At 42.4% G+C, this 23,809-nt stretch overlaps 1 long non-coding RNA gene across 2 annotated transcripts; it reads right to left on the reverse strand.

Moving 5' to 3' along the window:
- Positions 1-352: 352 nt before the first annotated feature.
- LOC119743476 lies at positions 353-14,765 on the reverse strand. Of its 2 annotated transcripts, none has more exons than XR_005273035.1 (3): positions 14,702-14,765; positions 4,297-4,401; positions 353-546 (listed from the first exon to the last, which is right to left on the reverse strand). It is a non-coding gene; the product is annotated as an uncharacterized LOC119743476 (long non-coding RNA). The 2 variants fall into 2 exon arrangements; XR_005273034.1 differs by lacking the exon at positions 353-546 and adding an exon at positions 1,952-3,311.
- Between the last annotated feature and the right edge of the window lie 9,044 nt (positions 14,766-23,809).

Genomic DNA, 23,809 nt, shown 5'->3' on the forward strand with positions numbered 1-23,809 from the left:
CACAGTCGGAGTGTCCATTAGTTTACAAGTCCAAACGGGCAGGGGGTTTTACTGTACGCCCTGAACGTGTTTTTGATTGGGGTATCACTACGCGGAGTGTCCAGAGTTTCAGTAATTAGCCGAGTGTTTGGGGGTTGTCTGAGGCGAAACGGGTGTTTCTGCTCTCTCGCTCATGGGTGGACTCTCTATTGGTGCATTGGGTGTATTGATTACGGCACTTCAGTTGCCTCGCACAATGCCCTGATCTGTTTGAACTACATAGGATCGTGGTGATTGGGATTTCTCAACAACTTTGCCCTCGCGGTTTTGGTCTCGAATCCTGACCAGATCGCCTGGCTGTAGAGTGGGTAGTTCAGGTGCTTTGAGTCTCTTGTTGAATGTCATTTGTTGAGTTGATCTGTAGGCATCCTCTCTGGTACGGACTTTGTCAAGATCCTCATCTTGCACCTTTGATTTCAGAGTGCTTGGCAGAACAGGAAGTTGTGTGCGTAGATGCCTCTCATCAGTAATTCACTTGGAGATAGGCCATTTTGAAGTGGGGTTGACCTATATGTGAGAAGGGCAAGGTACGGATCAGTGTTTTTCTTGAGGAGTGCTTTTGCAATACAAACTGCTCTCTCAGCCTCCCCATTTGCTTGTGGATATCGCGGCGAGCTTGTGGTGTGCACAAATCCATACGTTGCTGCAAACTGTTGGAAAGTCTCAGCATTGAACTGGGGACCATTGTCAGACATGACAATATCGGGTATGCTATGCACTGCAAAGATGGGTTTCAGTGCTGCTATTACGCTGTGTGAGGTTTGCTCGTTGAGTTGTTTGACTTCTATCCAGTGAAGAAAAGTAGTCGATGACTAGGAGGTAGACATTCCCGAAATGCTGGAACAGACTCATGCCTAGTCGTTCCCATGGGCGTGATGGGAAGGAGGCAGGCATGAGCGATTCTTTTATCTGAGGTCGTTCTTTGGCCCATGTGGTGCATTTGGTGACTATTTCCTCAATACTTTTTGACAGTCCAGGCCACCAGATCAATGTTTGCGCTCGTGCACGACACTTGGTGATGCCGATGTGTCCCTGATGTATGCAAATGAGGATTTCCAGACGCATTGTTCGCTGAATCACTATGTGTTTGTCGTACAGCAGTAAGTTGTTGACGATTGCGAAATGGCTCCTGCTTTGCCAGTATTGGCGAAGTAGCGAGTTGTAGGGCATGTATGCTGGCTAACCTGTTAGGCAGTACAGTCTGATTTGGGAACATTCCTCATTTGCCTTGTGAGCTTGGCTGATTTCAAAAAGACGTTGTGAGGAGGCAGGAAGTGTGTTGACAACAAAGTCAACAAAGTCAACAAAGTTGTCTGTGTCCACGATAAACGCTATGTCGGATTTCTCAGGGATCCCGACTGGAGCTCGTGAAAGTGCATCAGCTGTTGTCTGATGTTTGCCAGGTACATACATGATTTGTGGGTTGAATCTCATTAGTCAGAGACGAAACCATAAAAGTGCGTGGTGGCATTTTTGACAGTTCAGTCATGCTCAAAAGCGGCACTAGGGGCTTGAGATCAGTTTCCACTGTGGATTGTAATCCGAGTACGTATTCTGAGAATTTCTCACATGCCCAGGTTGTCGCGAGTGCTTCCTTTTCTATGACTGAATAGCAATTCTCTGTGTCGCTCAGCGATCTCAATGCATAGCACACAGGGCGGCGATTGCAGTCATCTTGAATTTGGAGCAGAACTGCACCGATACCTGTCATGGAAGCATCGGCTGCGATGATTGTTGGGCGGTTTGTATCATAGTAACGAGGATCACGGAGGAAACGAGTGTATCCTTTAGTTGCTGAAATAGTGGTTCATTGAGATCTGCTAGTCCAGTGATGAATTTCCCAAGCTGATACACCATGCCCATAAACCGTTGTAGCTCTGTAATGTTTGTGGGTGTGGGTAACTGGGCAATGGCTGCTGTCTTCTGGGTATCTGCGAGGAGACCAGATGCATCTACAATGTGGCCAAGGAACTTGATTGTGTTCCTTGTAAACTCACACTTGCTATTGAGTGTTAGTCCTGCCTCTTGCAGTCATTGTAGGGCTGCTCTCACCCTGTGATCATTTACAGCTTGAGATGTACTGTGGATGAGTACATCGTCCATGTGGCAGATTACTCCCTCGAGGCCCACCAGAATACCAGACATTGTCCGAATATTTCTGGTGCAGAGCATATGCCAAAGGGAAGCCTGTTGAAACAGTATCCAACAGTATCGTGAGCAATTTTGACTGATCGTCCAGTGGAAGTTGCCAGAATCCACTATTGGCATCGAGCTCAGTGACCTTAGAAACTGTTGCCCCAGTGTCTAACTTGAAGCATGTTTTGTGTCCATTGACGGATATCTCGGCTGTCCAGTAGTCTTTGTTGCTGGAGACTTCACCAAGGAATGGTAAGTCCGAGTCATCATCAAGCAGATCCTGCACCTCGTGAACTTTTGAACTGCGGCAGACACATTTGTAATGTCCCCTTTTGTGACAGCTCGAGCAAATTGAGTCTTTGGCAGGGCAGTGAGCACGAGTATGTCATTCTTACCCACACCATGAGCATGAACTTCCCTGGATGGGTGTGGCAGATGACTGTGCATTTTGGCGTTGACTTTGTCCGGTTCTACTCGTTCCCATGTGGGATGCAGATGACAACCGGAGGTGATCGACTTGTGAAGGTGAGTTTATTTCACCTCTCACCACATCTTGGTTTAGTTTTCGTGATTCCGCCCGGCGGCATACCTGGACTGCTTTGTCAAGGGTGTGGTCAGATTTGGACTGGAGATGATCCGACAATTTCTAATCTGACACCCCTACGACCATTCTATCTCTTATGAGACTGTCTTTCAGTTCCGCATATGCACAGTGGTCAGCTAGATGGTACAGGTCCTGAATGAAAGCATCGATAGGTTCCCCTGGCTGTTGCTTTCGTGTGTTAAAACAAGCCCTTTCTACAATGACATTACGGCGGCCTTCATAATGTTTATTTAGTGCCTGAGTGACTTCATCATATGTTGCAGTTTCTTCATTGAGTCTTAGAATTATTAGTATGTCATTGGCACAATCACCCATAGCATAGAGCAAAGTGCTCACCTGTTCCCTTTGTTGATTTTGAGACAGGCCTGATGCTATCCGATAGGGTTCAAAGCGCTTAATCCACATTGGCCACAACTCACTTTGATTCAGTCCATTTCCACCATCAAATTTCCATTGTAGTGGGAGATGAGTTGTTACTTGTGGCTGGCTTGCTGCTTGGGGTGGATTAGAAGGCATTTTGCTGGTTCAGAGACTGCTGCCACCATGTAGTAATGTAACAAGAGAAGGTTTTATGGGAAGACTGTGCAATGTGTTTATTCCAAGATGGCAAGTTACATGGCAAGGTATCACATGTGCATAACGTGGTGAACACAAGAGGGTGCTACACAACATAGCCATGTTGGCTTACTCTACAGTAACCCAAAACATTTTTCGTCAGTCCCTACAGAAATGTACACATTCCTATGGGAGAAAATTGGCAACAGTGTTAGCACAAGAACACAGATACGATGAGCATCAACCTTGTTACGTCGAAAAGAATTATTGTCAATATCTTTGCAACAAGTATGATTTGAAATACAATTTTTCAATTACTCAATCTTAGTAAATCCGGAAGAAAGCTGCCAATAATATTATCATTGTGCAGACGTTAATCTGCTAGTTAATCCACACTACGGTTTAAGAACGTCCGGTAGGCCGTGTGTGTCGTGCCACTAGTGGGGTTTTTGTAAAAGACTGATGATGAGTGATACGTTAGGGAGTTTCATGCATGCAGTTGCTTGCATTCTCCAACTTGATTTGTGTAAATGTTATAGCATCCATGGCGCGTCAAGGCAGAAGTGTTCTTTTTCAGGTTTTTCATTCAATTTATTCATATTGCATCCGTAGCAAACGAGCTGTAATTACTCTATCTGCACTAATTCTACGTGCACAAGGTTTTGAAGAGTGAAACACGTATGCCACGCAAAAGTTTTATTCCATGGGAGCTTTTGAATTGCTGGCACTCATATTTGGGAAGGGATCTCACAAGTGAAAAATGGCCTTATTTGAGAACATTTCCGTAACCCCCCCCCCCCCCCCCCCCCCCCCCCCCCCCCCCCCCCCCCCCCCCCCCGTTCTGTCTCTGATTATGATTAAAGATACAGATTACTTCTGAAGAAAATTAATCTAAAATCTTGCATTTGAAAGTATGGATTGGCTAAATACATGTACATGTGCATACAGGATAGATAAATTACCATGTTGTGTCCTTTGGCTTTTCTCCCAAACGTGTATTCCAAAGCAGTTGTTGGCTTTGGGTGTTCCTCTTTCTCCAGAAATCTCAGAATAACAGATGTTTTTCCCTAGACAATTAAAGGAAAAAGTTCAGCTTATTAAGTATTAAAGGTAACTAAAAACTTGTTCATGCAATATCTAAACCATTCAGCCATCAAGTTTTCTAGGGATATCTGGTCAACAGGCCCGGATTACCCAATAGGCACAGTAGGCACTGTGCCTAGGGCTTAAGAAAATAATCAGGGGCTTACGAAAGTACCACAGTGTGTCATAAAACACATAAAGGCCTACCCACACACACATCCACGCACAGAGAATAGTTTTTAACGGTTTTAGGGGCTCTCTCAGAATTATTGATTTCACCAACTGACACTTTACAGCATGTACATGTAGGCAAGTCATGTAGGCCCTACGTATACAATTTAATACCGGTACATGTAAAGTCTGTCACTCTGAAGCATGGTGCCAACCATAGGCGTCGATCGGTCCCGAGCTGTTCTGACTTTTTAGCTTTAAATCTTTTGATATAAAAATATAAATTGCGGACTAGGGGTTGCCGCGCAGCAAAGTTGTTCCAGCGCTGCGCGACGTGGAAACTGAATTTCCCCATATATGTAGTGCACACAAAACAGAATTACCATTTGTGCATATGGATATTTAATTAGCCGTAATTCCAAAACCCTTTGACCTATAGTCATGAAATTTCATGGGTATGTTAATGATAAGTTTTTCTGTGTATCTACCGAGTTTCATAATTTATTGTCGCTGGATAGCAGAGATCTGGGCCCCCCCCCCTCCTCTTGGTCAATGCAAATTCGATACAGCAACAATTACAATGCATGCCATGTTAAATACTACTAGAAAAGGAATAAAACGTTTAAAATAGAAATCTTCAATTTCATTATCTTTACACCCCAAATTAATGAATTTAATTCCCCCCCCCCCCTCCCGAGTAAACAAAAATTTAAACGACAAACTTTTAAGTCCTTTCCAGGGCCAAGTTTCACTCAAGTTTTGTAACAACCAGAATAACGTCTTGCAGCACCTCTATCTTATTGGCGAGTTGTTCAACCAGGGAAATTAATATTCATGAGTTGACAATGTGGTGCTTGGTCGGTCCGCGCCCTCACGACTACGTGCGTGTGTGGTGTATGGGAAGCAGGCGATGCCGAATCTGGTCAATGTATACACACACACACACTTGCGGTTTATGCTTGCTTTGGATGAGTCGGCATTTTTTTGCCGACGTTGCGTCAACTGTGTGAGGCAAATGTTTAGGCTATCATTTAATGGGCAATTCAAGATTATATCTGTAGGAATTGATTTGTTAGCAATTTTTGAAAAAGGAAAGGTCTTTTCAACGGAACTTCCGGTCTGATGACGTCATACGCCTAAAACTTTGTACACGTTTTAAGTGTCTTCGCACACGTCTTAAGGTCAGCATATACACCAATATTTAGGCGATTCCTACAAACTTCCCCACATACATCTATTCAAAATACATTTTTGAAAATTTTTAACCTGTCGCTAGAGGGCGCTCAAAGATTGCATGACGTCATCGGTAGATGATTTGAAGAATACTATCAGCAAAGAGACTAACACCGTTGAAAGCAAGTTCATATCTATAACCACTTTCACCAGTTTTGGCCTTTTTCGACCGGAAGCAAGGGTCACGTGATCGCACGCACACTGAATGAAATAAAGACCTCAACCTACTCTACCACTTGCCGGCAACAGAATGCTGCGGACGCGTACGGTTGATTTCTTATGCATTTTTAAATATTAAAAGTGTCACAATTTAATTGCCTATAAATAAACACCGGATGACGTCATCATGATGTCATCATTACACAATGTTGTTTGAATTAGGGTCTTTGCATGGACAAAGAGTGGTGTAAATGAATTACTGGCAAAGAGTCGAAAATGCCTTTTGAAAATCGACAATTTTTTTAAAATTTCTGTGTACAAAGTTTATGGGAACATTTAAATATTCAAAATTCTATAATAAATCGCGTGATGCATCAGCATGACGTAATGATTCGGCATACATCTGCAGGTGATGTTCTAAGTATGTGCCAGGTTTGAAGTAAATCGGAATTGTTTTAAGGCCAAAAGTGGCGTGTAGAAAAACTTGTACAAAGTCTACGGGATTTTGTGCAAAAAAGAAGTAAAGGAAGAAGAGGAAGAAAGAAAAAAATCAGAACAAAAAGAAAGGCTTTTTCGCAAAAGTTGCGAAAAAGCCAAAAAAACATTCACGTTGTCTTTTCTGTCTTCACAAAACACCTCTCAACAACCCTTTTGTGTCAAAAATCCTCGTATTTATTTGTTTGCCTACTTACATTCGCTATTTTTTAAAAGAAACCTCTGTTGTTTTTACAACTTTGCTTTGTAATTTAACTAGTTTGCAATTCGATGTCACAGTGACGATATGAAAACACTCGATGCAGCGATGACTAGTTCCCGCCACGCCATGCACATAAGAAACCGCGTCCTCTGTGGACACAGTCAGAAACATTTCTCATGCAATGGCTGTCCGAGTACGGGCGGTCTGTGCTTGACGTGAGTATTTTTTTATTGTTCTCGCACTCGAATGGCGGGAACACGAACCCACGAACACTGCATACATGGACTTTGAAAGGATCTCACACCACCTTTCCGTCGGGGTTTTCAAGAATGATATACCCGTGTCATGAACAACTCGCCCAAACTCGGCCAATGACTGCTTGCTAGATGATACGTAACGAGTTGATGGCTGCACCCCGACATACACCGGCAATATCAGACACACCCTGTACCCTTGCCAACGATTTCAGCAACTTTTTCTTTGAATAAGTCAAAAACATTCGTGCGCTCATAGATGACCTTCCTGTACAGTCCCCTTCAACTGAAGATACAACTCTCCACCCAGAGTACAACATATCAGAATTTTATCCCATTTCTGAGAAAGATCTTGGTGAACTCATAAGTCAGACTGCCACAAAGTCCTGCCAGTTAGATCCCATCCCAACCTGGCTTCTCAAACAGCACATCAAAATCCTACTTCCAACATTGACTTAAATTGTGAACGCTTCCCTCTCATCTCGGAATTTTCCTGAGGCACTTTGTGTCGGTATGATCATGCTGATCTTAAAGAAGCCTTCTCTTGATAAAGATGAACTTTGGAACTACTGGCCAGTGTCCAACCTTCGCTACCTCGCTAAGCTCATCGAAAAGGTCGTCTGCCTGCAACTCAAGCAACACATCAACACTCATTCCCTTGCCGATCCCCTTCAGTCCACCTACAAAGCTGGCCACAGCATAGAGACTGCACATTGTTTTGTGTTCAAAATGATATTTTGAAAACTCTTGACAATAATAATGCTATGTTCTTAGTAATGCTTGATTCGTCTGCTGCATTTGACACTCTTGATCATGGCATTATGCTGCGTCGCCTGAAAAACTGGTTTAGCATAACACATACTGCTCTCAAGTGGTGTGCCTCCTACTTCAAAAATATCGGTAGAAGGAGTTATGTCACCGTTGCAGGGGCCGACTCAGATGAGAGCCATATCCATTTTGGCGTCCCTCAAGGGCAGGGGCGGCGGAACCGGGGGGGGGGGGGGGGGGGGGGGGGGGGGGGGGGGGGGGGGGGGGGGGGGCTGGGGGGGAGGGGGGGGCATTTGCCCCCCCAGATTTTCCCAAGTGCCCCTTTTGCGGCCATAAATGTGCCCACTCGAACAGTAAAGTGCCCCCTCAAGATACAACAAAAATGCCCTTAAGTATCTTACTATTTCTTACAAGTAACCATATCCCAATAATGGTATAGATATTTTTGATATAAACGAGGAATATGAAAACCAAATCCAAAACCCATTCAATACGGCCTGAAAATGGGCACATAATGCATATTTAGCATATAATCATTGGTTTTGAAGAGTGCCCCCTATGTTGGAAGATGGTACCAGCCATCCAGGGGGGGGGGGGGCTGGGGGGGGCATTTGCCCCCCCATTTTCCCAAGTGCCCCTTTTGCGGCCATAAATGTGCCCCTCGAACAGTAAAGTGCCCCCTCAAGATACAACAAAAATGCCCTTAAAGTATCTTACTATTTCTTACAAGTAACCATATCCCAATAATGGTATAGATATTTTTGATATAAACGAGGAATATGAAAACCAAATCCAAAACCCATTCAATACGGCCTGAAAATGGGCACATAATGCATATTTAGCATATAATCATTGGTTTGAAGAGTGCCCCCTATGTTGGAAGATGGTACCAGCCCCCCCCCCCCCCCCCCTCCCCTCCCTCTATTTGATTTTATGGAGGCCAAGTGTCCGGTGAAAAAAAAAGGGTCGACATTTCAGCATGGGTTTGCAAGGGCCCCTTTTTGGTGAGCTCGAATGGGGCACCACCATATCCTCTGCTACTAATGAAAAGGATGTCAACTTGGCCGGAAATATCTGGTCTAAAAATAAGATGATTTATTCCATGTGTTGAACTTCACCTATAGAATAAAGTAAATGCGGTCATGTGCCAATGGCTATGACCTCGTAAATTAGTGAAGTTCCCTTCTTAAGGCAAGCTACTGTAGCAGCCAGTAAGAATATGGGTTACGCAAGCTGACAGAAAGGAGAGCTTCAATGTACCTGTTGGTTCCAAACGGGGCTTAGGCGAGTGACCCAATGACGATACTCGAATCCAAAGATGGCAGGCCTATCTACCGGTACTTCACAGTTGGAGGTCAACTGATAAACCTGTCATGCATCAGAGTGATTTTGAGGAAACTGTAGATCTATCATTGAAATTCTGAAAGAGGACTACAATTATGACTCATCGGAAACCCTGGACAGTAGATTGTCAGCAAAATCCCAAATGACGGTGCAGATGCAGATCGGGGATTGGCAGCTACTATCAAACCCATGGGGAATCAAATCTGCTTCTGACTCTAAAGACTGTAGCTTTCAGATAATGATAGCATCCAGGCGCAAAGATGCAGAGTGGCTGTGTCTGGGTGTAGAATGATTGTTGTGAGACCAAGGTGGTCCAGAAGTAAAGGGATTATGGCTGCTGTGGCCAAAAAGGAGCTACATGTATGAGTCTATCAAATGCATGAATTCCTGTTGCTTGAAGCTGAAAGATTCTTCTAGACCAGAGGACCATAAACTTGGCGAAAGGCTGGAATTGGAATCTGGTAGCCTGGAAGGGATGCAAATACATGTAGATAGGTGCAAGTACCGGTAGCATTCTGAGAATGTTGAGGACCTTAATCTGAATACTGATGGCAGAATAAATCATTCTGTTGAAGTGATTTCAATACTTTCTTTCCGGCCAGGTGGAACATTAGAGGGAACAGCTAACTGAGTGCTCTGAAGTGGCCAGGCAGGGAGAAAGAGTGAGTTCCCCGGACGATGCATGAAGTACACTTCATCTGAACTGTGGAATTGTCCGTCTGGACCAAGACAAGCTTGATTAGGACTTTGGATATGAGCAAATGCAAGGCTTTGAGCACTGTCAATAGCTCTGGTTGAAGGAATGCAATTGGCTCTCTTTGGTTGGATAAGTGCTTGGTACTAAATGACCATCCAGATGAAATCTCAAACCCTGTCCGAGGTACCTATTATGATGGTAGAAGATGCAGTAACATTGTCCTGAAAATGCCATCAGTGCAGTAGGTCATAGCTAAGATGGGTTACTGGAATCCCTTTGGAGATGACTCTTAGTGTAGATGGGAAAGACACAGGAAAGGCTGCACAGAGCGCCTGTGTGTCATGCACCAGGGAACTAGGTCTATCATCAAGATGCCAGAAGGTTCCAATGCCATCACGTTGTGTCTAACGTTCCCCAGTAATGCCTGACACCAAGTTGGAAAATGTTTCAAGGTAGTTCAGCTGTCGTGAAGGAGCTCGATACTGAAGATGAAAAACAACACCAAGTGATAGCCAACATCTAAGTACAAGAGCAAATTGATCTGTTTTGCTGTAAAAAGGAATGCTGCCACAACATAGGCGATTCTTATAAAGACCCCTAGGAGCTGTGAAAATACAAAAGGTCTGTAGCGAAACCCTGTAGGTATGCGGAATTCCACTTCTGATGACCCACATATGGGTACTGTAGAAGGACATTAGCATCCCAATGATTGATGGAAGCAGCAAACCAACCTGTCTTCAGAGACTGGAGGGAAGTAGAAAGCCTTTCCATCTGAAGTCCTTTGCTGCATGTAAAAGTTTGATAATGTGCCGCCATATGTCAGACTTCTACTGACTGAGAACAAGGGTGGGGTAAGCCGAAACCCGATCCAGTTGCAAGTTTCCTGATCTAGTTCATTCCCTAAGGAAAGATATCCTTCTCCAAAGCAACAATCAAGTGTATGTTGAGGCAGAAGCTCGTGGTCAGGGAGAACCGAGGTAGATAAGAATTCCAGAAAATGCTTCAAAGAAGTGTCTGACAAACCCCTTATGTATGAAGTTACATAAAACCACCTCTGACCGGACTCTGTAGGACAAATACTTGTTTTAAAGACTCGAAGCAGTGAAGATATGTAAAATTCTGCTGTAAGCTAAGGAAAAAGACCGGTCTACAAAACTCCTGGCTGAAGAAACTAATCTCACTCAGTTGAATCATGCTGGTTTGAGACCTGGTTTGAGACCTGGTTGGAGACCTACGTAGAAGATGTACATTCATGCTAAGCACTGATGAGGATACATGCAACTGATCTCAAAGTATGGAATCCTGCACCATAGTCTTGCCATTTAACCTAACATTATGCAAAAGAAACATTCATCCAAGACAAGAATGCCATACAGCTGGAAATTTCCAACAAGTCCCAATGCAATTCCAACAATCTGGACAATAAAGCAGAATGATAAAATCTCCAATAAAAACTGCATCAGTTAAGAAAGATATATTTGCAACTTACAAGGGCACCAGACAAAAGAAAGAATATTCTGTGAAGGCCCCGTGGCATATGGAAGAGGAGTGCAGTATGGAAGGCAGTAATCCTTGGTCTATTGTAATAATCAACAAATCATCCCAACAGGCTGATGAATATAAACAGGCCAGCTAAGCAAATTATTCAAGTGATAGATTATCAAGGAATCTGTGGAAGGAATCCTCATTCAAGACATTCCCCAACACCAGTGGCGAACGCAGGATTTTTTCAAGGGGGGTGTTTCAAATTGGATGTCATCATTTATGACGCTAGAAATGAAGATGGTAAATATTGTGTTGGCGCCAGAAATAAAAGATAGTATCAGTGGGCTAAACTTAATGCTAAAATAAAAGTCGGGAGTTTGTGTTGGCGCCAAACATAGTAAATCGAGAAAAAAAACCAACATGTTCTGTGTCTTTAGAGTATATGATGAACATGAGTAAAGGGGTCAATGTGGGCAGTCCCCTCCCTCAACAGCATTACAAAAATAATCATAATAATTCAAGAAAAGTGACACGGGCTGCGGAAGTGCTAGGATCTGTTCTTGTAATTGGCTAAAATTACTCAGCTTCTACCCTGGATCTCATGATTCTCATCCGTTGGGAATCTAATTCTTTGTGTAAGCCGCCCCCACCCCTAAGGCCAAACTCCAGATACAGGATACAAATGCGCTCTGGTCACAGGGGCGGATTCAGACTGCCATTTGTCCGGGGGGGGGGGGGGGCCTAGAATTGTAATGAAGGGTCCAGGACCTGCGAGCGCGCAGCGCGAAGCCCCTACGGCGTGGGGTCCGGGGCCCGCTTTAGGGCCCCGTGAAAATTTCGGATCGTAGATGCTCTGTGGTGCAATCTGAGGCGATTCCTGGCTACTTCCACCGTTTAGAACAAGTTTTAAACATCGAAAATTCCATTTAAATTTGTTATTTTTTTTGTTCTTTATAAAGTTTGTTATGTACTCAAAGTTGAGAACCATGTTCCATCTCCGTATTTTTTTCACAATTTTCTATTTTGGAAAGGGATTTAGGCCACTTGTAGTCCGAGCCTCAGCCATTCGCTGCTGAAGGTACAAATAAGGTGGGGGCACCGCTAGGGTGAAATTAGCATAGAGGGAATTTGGCCGGAGGACTAATACGAGCGCGGAGCGCGAAGCACTTACGGCGTGGGGTCCGGGGCCCGCTTAACCCTAAAGGGGCCGGGTAATTTTGACCATCTCTCAGCCGGGGGGGGGGGGGGGGGGGGGGGGGGGGGGGCGGATTCCGCCCCCCCCCCTAAGATCTCGGCCATCGAGAGACGAACAATTTTGAAACTCGGCACATGCATAGAGCAACTCTTCCTAAACATACCCAAGAAATTTCATGACTATAGGTCAAAGGGTTTTGGAATTATGGCTAATTAATTATTCATATGTACGAATGGCAATTTTGCTCTGTGTACACGATGTATATGCGAAAATTCAGTTTTCACGGCGCGTAGCGCCGGAAAATTTTCGTTACGCAGCAACCCGTGGTCCGATTTTTATGTTTTTGGTATCAAAAGATGCTCAAAGCTCGAGGCTAAAAAGTCATAACAGCTCGGGTCGCGAAATATTTTTTTTAGAGGCTATCACGGAAAATGTTGAGGGGGGGGCGGATTCCGCCCCTCCCCCGGCCCCTTTAGGGTTAAGGGCCCCGGGAAATTTCGGATCGTAGATACTCTGTGGTGCAATCTGAGGCATTTCCTGGCCACTTGCCCCTGATTTTTTAGCAGAAGTTGTTAAAATTGAGGGGATATTTTGTTTCATTTGTTTCAAATACATATAGGCCTATATACTCTTGCTCTTATAAAGTGTCTTCTGTATTCAAAGCTTAAAGTTGAGAACATGCACATAATTTGTAATTGTTCCGCGCTCGGTCACATAACTCTCTTTTCCCTCCATATTTTTACATGGCAAAGGGGGGTGTTTAACAGCCAAAACACCCCCCCTGCGTACGCGCCTGCCCAACACAATCATATTTATTGGGATGGAACAGGAAAGAATGCAGCATCCAGACGCCGGTAACATTTGAGTACAAGTCTAAGGAAAATTAAGATATTTTTTTTTTTACAATCTTGTAAATGATATCAAACTAAAAGTGGCATCAGGTTGCAACATACTATCCAAAGTTAGCTTCAGCATAGATACATATGAGCTTGTATTATGAACATGCTAATTAGTACTAGTACAAAGTAGTAGAGGACCAACCCACTGCCAGATAGAATGGAAAAACTAAAAAGCTTACCCTTAGCCGGTCGAGTGCTGCTAATGGAAAGGCTGTCATCTTATATTAAGGGAATAACAGTGTAAGGAGGATTCTCACACTGTTATTCCCATTAATAAATACCTTTATAACGAAATAAACAGTTAAAATGCTCCAATTTTGTGACTTTTTTCCGGCGATATTTCCAGACTTTTTTGTGTTCATGTTCATGGGCCATATTTTAGCTTAACACTACAGCTATAACGACGTAAACTCAACAGAAACTGCTGCCGTAGCGAAACAAATTACAACAATATTTTCATATCTTTACCTGATGGAGGAAGCTGAAATCTCGTTTACACATTCCTTGTGTCCGGAATTACAAAGATGCTTGGTTTAGGAAAGGTAAATATGTCGGTGGGTGAAGTGTTTCAAAGAAAATAAATCGTAGATCTACGCTTTCGTCGTAAACATCCTCAGTATATACTGCACTGCTGTATGATGTCGTTTTAAAACTTCCTTACGCGCCTGCACGCACGCATCCCTAGCAACTGTGTTGCGTACGCGCGCGTCAGTCTCACGCGATGGGGGTTGAGCGCATGTGCAGTGCTCAATTGTTAAAAGCTACCGCAGGACTGTTACTATCCTTGAGCTGGTAGTAGTAGTAACCGTTTTCAGTTTCGTCTTGGCGTTTATGTCCACCATTGTAATGAGCACAGCGAGTACAGTTAGTGTTTGTTTGTAATTCACACGATGTTCACACTAAAGCGTCCCTGAACAAAACTAGGAGTCGTCTTTGTGTAACACGGCTATTTGCGGGACATGTGGGCGCTGAGGGTGAGGCTTGGGCGCTATTCTTTTCAGCGAATGTTTGTGCGCATGCATGCTGATATGCAAATGTAGGTAAACAGAGGTGAGATGTTTTCTGTAATGGAATTTCCATTATTTTTAAGAATTATTTCCCGTAAATATTTTGACAATAATCAAGGTAAGTTTAATCACTTTTTGTGGACATTATTTTGTATAGTTTTTGAATGGAAATGGAAATAGTTCAGGCTGAAATTTGCATTTAATTGAATACCCCATGCAATCAGAGCAAAAAAATAAAATTGGGCAAAACAAATAAGAATAAAAATTCCTACCTACCGATTCTATTTTTGAAAGGCAAGTAATTGGAAGTAGAACTTTGGGGGGGGGCCTTAGGAGATAAAGGAATAGTTTAACAATGTTCACTTGTTTACTCACCGCACTTTTACTTCCCATTATGACAATAGTTGCCTCTACTCCAGCTTGCGTTCCTTCTTTTTTCCCTGAAAATATTAACCAAGCTTCGTTTAACAGCAATTAATGCAATTACCATCAAGCAAACAAATTTTAACAAACAGAGTACATATTTTGATTCAATATATAAACACTAACACCCCTCCCAAAATTGTTCCAGCACAAATCTATGATGATATTGGTGAAAATCTATTATGTGCATAGTCATCACAGTTAACAACCCTCAGGCCCGTGTGGGTCATTTTAAAAGCTTAGGATCAAAAGAGTAACAATTTTTCCTGTCCTGTTACCTTGCAACAATTTGTCATACTTAACTATAGTTAAGACACAATTAGGAAAGATGGAGAGAAATTTGGTGGAAATTATACACCCCTTATAAAGGCTAAAATTGTACCATACAGTCTTACAGTTTTTATTTTAGGTTTTCTGGGAGAAATTGCACTGAACCAAACACAATAGAGATTCCCGTTTGTTGAGTAACAAAAGCAGGGTGATCAGGGAAGGCAACTATCTTATTACACATACATATATTGGCCAGTAATGTTGTGAATATTTTTATGTAACAACAGAGCATCATAAAATTCAGTTTTTTCAAAGGGAACCATTTGATTACATGTGAAAAAGAGCATCCGTTGGGATATGATAAATTTCGGCACACATTTTATTTACATGTACACGTTACTTCTTGTTTGATGAAGTCACCAGTTCAAATTTGCGAGCTGAAAAGTACTTCAGAGAGGATGCATTAATCATAAAGTTAAAAGAATTTTTGAAAATATAAAAATCACATTGAATGTCATAAACAAAGAAAAACTGATCATTTTCAAATTCTCCTACAACTTTCAGTCTAATGCCTTAGGCCTAATGATTCTGAAACCTAGCAAAGACAGTTGCAGTTGTCGAAGAAATATCAACAAGCTATTTGTTATTATTAAAAATGCAACTGTCTTTGATGTGCTGCAAAGGACTGCCCTTCACATCTTTTTGGCTGTTTCCGCAAAACCTGCCAAAATCAGCAGAAAAGCCTTGGTTCTTGTTTTTTGGGGGCCTTGGTTCTTGTTTTTTTGGCTTTTTCACCTTTAGCGAAAAAGAATTGTTTTTGTTCCGATCTTTTCTTTTTCTTCTTCTTGTGCCCACAAATCCAATAGACTTTGTTCAGGTACATTCTGGGTGCCACTTTTGACCTTCAACATTCATGTACTTCAATTTTGATGAAACTTGGTACAGTCTCAGACCCACAGTGAACTCATAGAAGTGTTATATGACTTCATCACACATCAAATTACAAGCATTTAAAGTTTAACAGATGTAATCTTTGAAAATCCACAAAAAATGAACCGTGAGAAACCTGAACTTGACTTTTGCATAAATTGATAGAATAATCCAGGATCTTTATTTCATCTTATGTGTGCTGAATCACGTGACCCTTCCAGCCAGTCCACACCAGAAGTGCCTTATCCCCAACTCTTCTAGGGGGTGTGCAAAATCATATTAATATTGGAGGATTAAGGACTGTTAGGGCTACAATTTGAAAGTGGAAAAGATGGGAAATGCTTTCAACAATGTTAGGCTCTGGCTAAGTTGTACTTCACCTAAAAATTACAGGTGACGTTTAAAATGTTTGAATGTCCTTGAACGGCAGGTTGAAAAATGTTTAAAATGAGTAATCAGTTGAGACGTGCAGCAAAGTTTGCTGAAATCACTTAATAGCTGATGAATTCAGTGGAACGCTGCTATAACGAACATCACGGGATCCACAGAAAATGTAAAATTATAAATGGAGAACTGTATAAAATTGACACCATCACAGAGAAGAGAAGCCAGGAAAAGGGAGAGAAATGGCTGGGATAAAGGTATGTTTTCCATTTTGTTTTTTACCTTTTAACCTTTAGTTTTCAAATTCGATGCTTTAGAGGAAAACAACTAACTGCATTGGTTTTCACTATAGGTTTTGAGACATCAGCAGTAGTGCTACATTCCGAACCGAACCCGAACCAAACTGAAATGGTCGTTTTGGAAGTTCGATAAGTACATGTATTTATGCTATTGCTTGCAATGAAAGGGCAAACTTAAAGTATACCGATGATCGAATTTACAATGTTGACAAGTCACTGCATTCATCTTCAGTGTGTGCAGTGTTCCTGCATGACAAAGTACGTTTGGACCAAACCATTTGCATTGAAGGGTGCGCTTTCCTTAGCACAATAGCACTGTTGACTGCCAGCATCCAGTATGGTTATGTGCTTTGAGTAGTCTTCTGGGCCCAACCGACCCGCCACTTGGCGCGGGTGGAGGATGGCCCCAAGCCAGAAAGTCACACGTCTGTTGTGATGGTCACTGACGGTTTGGGATTGTGAAAAGCGCGCCCCTCCATAAGGTTGGCACTGTCGAGCCACCAACGGAGGTGTGGTACTAGCCAATGTGTGGTCGGCACCAGATGATGTATGTGGTGAAGACTGGGACGATAAAACGACAGCAGGTGTAGTTGGATGGGGCGCATCCTTAGCCTGCAAATATTCACAACGTCCACCATACTGGCCATAAGGACGAGCAACCTGAGCCAAGCTTGCGCTGGGGCCATGGTCATCGGGAGAAACAGATATACACACTGCTGAAGGTTCACAATCCGTTCCTCCGTAGGATTGGCCAATCCATTCTTGAGGTAGAGTGAGGCTCCTAGAAAGATTGGGAATTGGGACGGGCGTGGGTGGGACTTCTCGGTGTTGATGATAAACCCGAGGTCTGACGCAAGACGCCATGTCAGTTTGAGTGCTACTAACGTGGCCGCCTGAGATTGACCCATGATGAGTCAGTCATCGAGGTACATGAAATTCATCACCCCGTGTTTTCGTAGCATGGCCCGACTGTTTTCACTATTCGCGTGAAGACTCGGGGTGAGGTGGACAGGCCGAATGGGAGCACCAAATACTCGTATTGGACATCCTCGTACTGGAAATGGAGGAATCTCCAATGGTCCTGCCTGATGGGGATGTGTAAGTATGCGTCCTTTAGGTCTAGGCTGGCTCCCCATGTCTCCCCATGCTGGTGTCGAGTCCAGCCAGGGGTTATGGTGCATGTGCCCTTGGGCAAGGCACTTTGTCACTCATTGCTTCTCTCCACCCAGGAGTAAATGGGTACCTGTGAGGGCAGAGATGGTTATGTGATTGATTTAGCTTGGTTGCGCTTAACAGGCAGCATCGAGCTGTATACTGCCCAGGGAGCTGAGATGGTATTTGGAATGTTTAATTGGGCCCAATGATCTGGGGTAATAATAATACTGTAAGCGCCGTGATTTAGTTTACTAAAAAGGGCGTTCTTCAATGCCGATTATTATTATTATTATTATAAACTTGTTGAGGGGCATTAAATTTAAGATCAGGTGCCATACGCCAGTCTCCTTCTTAGGTACCAAGAAGAAGGTCGACATGCAGCCCAATAGCATTGCCCAATAGCATTGTTGCGTTGGACGGAACTGTCATTGGCCGAACGATCATGTCCGAGGGGGAGGGTATTCTTCAAATCATCTACCGATGACGTCATGCAATCTTCGAGCGCCCTCTAGCGACAGGTTGAACATTTGCAAAAATGTATTTTGAATAGATGTCTGTGGCGAAGTTTGTTGGAATCGCCTGAATATTGGTGTATATGATGACCTTGACCCACTTGAGACGTGTGCGAAGTTTTAGGCGAATGACGTCTTCAGACCGGAAGTTATAATAAAAAGTCCCTTTTTCATTTGAAAATTCCTGAAAAATCAACCATGGCAGTTTTTATGTTAGTTTTTACTTTAATTGTCGATTTAAGGGTAGGTCTAAAACATTTCAAAGCTTCGAGGCAATAAGCGAACTCGGACATGCCCTGCGCACGCTTAAAACTTCAGGCTGACAATACCTCTGCTCTAAAACACGCTACGCACATACATCGTATGTCAGTCAGCCTGCAGAGCACGTGTTGCCGAGGTCAAATCCTGTCCACATCACAGTGACCGTTTTAGCCGATTTTCGGCTAACTTTAACAGATTTTATGTTCATGCATGCGCATAGTCAGGGACGTATAATAACTTTGTACACGTGTTAGCCCATTGACTTTGTACACGTTTTCAAGCCACCATTTCTATAACTTGGCGATCTGGAATCGCAATGTTACAGACAAGGAAAACCCTCATCCAAAAATATGCCAAGACTATGACGCCATGATGACGTCATCACCTAATTTTTTTATTGATTTTTTTGAAAATTTACGTGCATAATATGAAGTCCTATATCTACAGAACTGTAGGCCTAAGTCTGATGTGTTGAAACTTGGTATGTGGCTAGACCAGGATGTGTTAAAGGAAAAACAAATTAGGTGACGCCATGATGACGTCATCCGGAGATTATATGAATATTTGAAGTTTTTGACCTTTTAGCTATATCTCATGAACGTAACATGCAAAATTCAAAATTCTTTGTGTATTTGGTCTGTTAGGTAAAAAGTATTTGCACAACATTTTGAAAAAAATATCTGACATCATTATGACGTCATAAAAATGTGATTTTTCAAAATAAATATAAGAAAAGGTCTGACTGTCATGAAACCTAGTGGGTAGGTAAATAATGGTACTAGTATACAAAGTTTAAAGTGACGTCACGATGACGTCATCGTTTGGTTTTTATAATTTTTAGATATTTAATAATTTATTCTGCTTCCACAAATTGCCCACTTTCTTTCATCGGATTGACATTAAACTTGGTTCAAACCAAAATCACAATGACAGAATGTGCATTGAGAAGGGTCTTAAGGATGACGTCATTGCAGGGCAAGTGACATCATTTGATAAAATTATACTTTAAGATTATTCTAAGCGTTTTGATCAACCTTTAACTGCATGAAGCACTCTGAAAAGTGACTGCAAAAGGACAAACGAAACAAATATTTGTAAAATGCGAAAAAGCCCTGTGTTCTGTTTGCAAACAGACATACAGCTCTAGTCTTTTTTTTCTTTTTTCAGCCCAAGCCCATAGCATTTGTACATGTATTTTTGTCACTGGCACTTTGGGCACTTAAATTAATCCGATTGCCTTTATACTCAGCTCACACTTAGACCAGCATCTGAAGATGTGCCCCGAACATTGACATCATCGTGACGTCATCATGAGTCACGTGACGTCACATTATATGCGATTTTTCTGTTGTGACCATTTTCTGGCAGAATTCGGCTAGATCTGACAGATTTGGCTATATCTCCAGAGCTACAGGTCCGATTGGGTTGAAAGTTGATACATGTATGTTCCTAGATTGGGATGTGTTACAGATGAAAATTTAAGTGACGTTATGATGACGTCATCATGTGACCTGTGACATCATAAGAACAATTGCATCTTTTACTGGCCTTTATCTCCAGAACTACAGGCCCGATTGGGTTGAATGTTGGTATGTGCCTAGACCGGGATGTGTTAAAGATGAAAATTAAAGTGACGTCATGATGACGTCATCACACGACATATGACGTCATCGTAAAAATACATATTTTATAGGTCCGTATTACAGGAACTACAGGTTCGATTGGGTTCAAAGTTGGAATGTGCCTAGACTGGGATATCTTATAAATAAAACAAAATTGATGTCATGATGACGTCATCACGTGACCTATGACATCATGGTCAATAAACATATTTTGAAGGCATATATCTCTTGAACTACTGACTGATTGGGCTAAAAGTCGGTATGTACCTAGATCGGGATGCGTTATAGATGAACATTATAGTGGCGTCATGATGACGTCATCACATGAGATATGACGTCACAGTAAACGAACTTTATTTTAAGGCCTATATCTCCAGAACTAGGTCCGATTGGAAGTTGGTATGTACCTAGACCGGGATGTTATAGATGACAATGAAAGTGACATCATGATGACATCATCACGTGACATATGACGTTCTAGTCTATAAACAGCGATGTATGCTCTGGCTAAGTTGTTCTTTACCATAAAATTATAGTTACAGATGGAAATTGATGGGATGTCATCATGACGTTATCACGTGACATGTGACGTGCCTTATGAGAATGTAATCACATGTTATATGCCACCATTTATTATAAACAGAACTACACATCCTTTCTTGATGGAACTTATACTTGAAACTTTACATGTCACATGTCACAAAAAAGTTACCGAAACAGCCCTATGTTTGTCCACAAACATAAATCTAGGTTTTTTTTAGTTTTCTTCTTCTTTGAAGAATGGCCCGGGGCGTATCCGAGGACAAGTCAGAATGGTCCCTCAGAGCGAGATAGAACAGGGCCCATCGGGCCGGAATATCCCCGGGCAACCGGCTCTGCATCACTCATAGCATACCCGGCCGACAACGCCTCAGGCCCCGTGGCCTCACAGGCCCCGTGAACACAGGTCGGTCCGATAGCCCGTGCAACAACCCGTTTCCGGCAACCAGTGGTATTCAGCACGGTGTCAGGAGGGTACGGGTGACTATAGTCCACTGGAGCGTGGCAGTTAGCCCCCTTGGGCTGCCCACGCTTGGGGAAGGGCCTATAGCGGCGCTCGTACCCGAGCCACACACTGCCCTGTCGGCCCTTTTTAGGCTTTGCTCTGGCAGCGTGCCTTTTGTTTGGGTGTTCCGTTTGACTTGAACGGAGAAGGAGACCGAGGTCCCTTTTAACTGGTCAGCGGAACTGCCAAAGCCCCCAACCGACAGTGGCTGAGGGTGCTAGACAAGGGAATGCTGCCGCAGGTAATGACACAGCATTAATGGCAGAGTCCCCAGAGAACTTGATCCGTCCCGTGGGAGAGGGATTCCCCCCAGTTTGTGACAGGCCAGTTCTCTCCAATGGCTTCATAATTATGAACTAATCACTCAATAAGCTAAACTATACTCTACAATACACTTTTCTAATCAAATACTTCTCTTAAAAGCGCAAAAGGGTATACAAAATATTAAAAAACGATGAAAATACAGAGTGTATTTTCATACGTCACACCTGACCTGCTGCTAAGAGAAAAGAGGCAGCTCATGAAGCACGCATACTGCGGGGAATTATGGGTAGGGCGCCAGTATACAAATATTCAATGCTTCGAGTGGTGTAGTAAACTAGCCTCCCGAGGTGATCCATGGACCATTCTATTTTCCCGAGGCGAAGCCGAGGGAAAATAGAATGGTCCATGGATCACCTCGGGAGGCTAGTTTTACTTTACCACGAGATAAAGCATTCAATATTTGTTTTATAACACTTCACCCACAGATTCTGCTTGATTTTAATATTTTACATTATTTAAATCTGAACACAGTTGAAATAAACTTCAATTTCAATACAAAATTGTGGTGGAAAATGTATTTCTCTTTAAAACTACCCCTTCACGAAATGTTTGAACCCAAGTCTGCGGCGCGCTCTCTTTGGAATAATACGCGCTACGCGCTACGCACAACGCGCACACCAGCATGCATTTGCACACAAATACCGCGCCGTGGAAATAGTACTTTGGTGGCTAATGGTATAGTACTTTGGTTGCTATGCGCATAGTACTTTGGCCGTGCACAGAAAGATAGCAAAATTAGAAAGTAACATGTGACTCGCTCTCGGCCAATCAAGACACAGAATCTGTGGTGAGGTGTTATAAAGGGTGCTACCGTATAAAACTCTTAGCGGAAAATACCTGCCGGTATAGGCAATATGCATAGTAGATTGCTCTACAGGTAAGTTGAGTGAAGTAACTCTAACTGGTTGGCAGGTCTGCTACCAGTACATCTATGACCTAACAAACATAATGCAAAAAGAAATTTTGAATATAGCATGTTTCATTTCTGAGACATGCAGATGAAATAAAAAAAAAACATCCATCGAGATCCACATGATGATGTCATCATATGGTCACTTCAATTTCATCTATACATACATTGTAGAGTAGATAACAAATCCCTGACTATGTACATGTACATAATAAAATGTCAACCTGATCGCCTTGTAGTTCTCTAGATATTGGCTGTTGAAAAACGCAACTTCGAGATGATGTCACATGACTTGTGATGACATCGTGATGACAGCACTTGTTCATGCATGCCTTTAGTATGGGGTCTTAGTCTGTGCCAAGTTTCATCAAGATTCAAGTCTATTTATTGTCAAAAATGTCACTGGGAATGAATAGGTACATGGGAAATACATGTACGGTCTATGGGATTTGGGATAGAACAATAAAAAAGAAAAGGGGAAACAAAAATCAGAAACAAATAACTAGAGGTATAAGGCGTTTGTTGAGTTACAAACGCAGAGTGGTCGGGATCGCATGTATTACATAGGTCTTTATCCAGTTATGAAACTTGTGGATATTGTTGTCAGAACAGAAAAGGGATGACTAAATTCAGCTTTTTCACTGGAATCATCTCTTTTAACATTTGAAAAATAGAATGCATGGTTTTTTTTGGTGTGTTTAAATTTCAGGATATATATTAGTTATACGTATAAATGTACGTGACGCCATCAGTTAGAATGTGCAAAGTAAAATATTGATTTAGTTCAGACGATCATCAAGGAACGAAAGAGTAAATTATGAATAATTTTATGTCAGAACAAAGAATCACTACAATTTAACCTTTCCAGTAAAACCAATGATTTTTGTTCAAAACGAAAATGTATCAAATTTCAGTAACATTTTATGTACAAGTACAAGTTACCTATATCAGATATCATTATTTGGGCTTCGAGGAAAAGTCATATGACAGGGATCTAATGATAGAATTGTCATAATGCTGTTTTTTGTGTCTTTTATTCCTTTCTAAACACTTCCATATTTTTTTTGCTTTATAGTAAAGAGCTTCCTTTTCGATTATATTCAATTTATATTGCACTTCCAGTAACACCGGAAGTGAAAGTCAAACGGTTTGTGCCCGGGAATTGGAGTTGTTGCCCGAGGCATCATTTACAGCCTCACGCAAAAAAGGAACACAATACTCTATTTAGTTCTAAAGATACAGCTGAAACTATTTTCACAAATGTTGTCCTTAAATTGTTTGTAATTTGATACATGATGACGTCATGATGATGTCAGATTTTTTTTTACATCTTCGGACGGGGTTCAAA

This window comes from Patiria miniata, unplaced genomic scaffold, assembly GCF_015706575.1.
Source record: "Patiria miniata isolate m_02_andy unplaced genomic scaffold, ASM1570657v1 HiC_scaffold_11, whole genome shotgun sequence".
Taxonomy (NCBI): Eukaryota; Metazoa; Echinodermata; class Asteroidea; order Valvatida; family Asterinidae; genus Patiria; species Patiria miniata.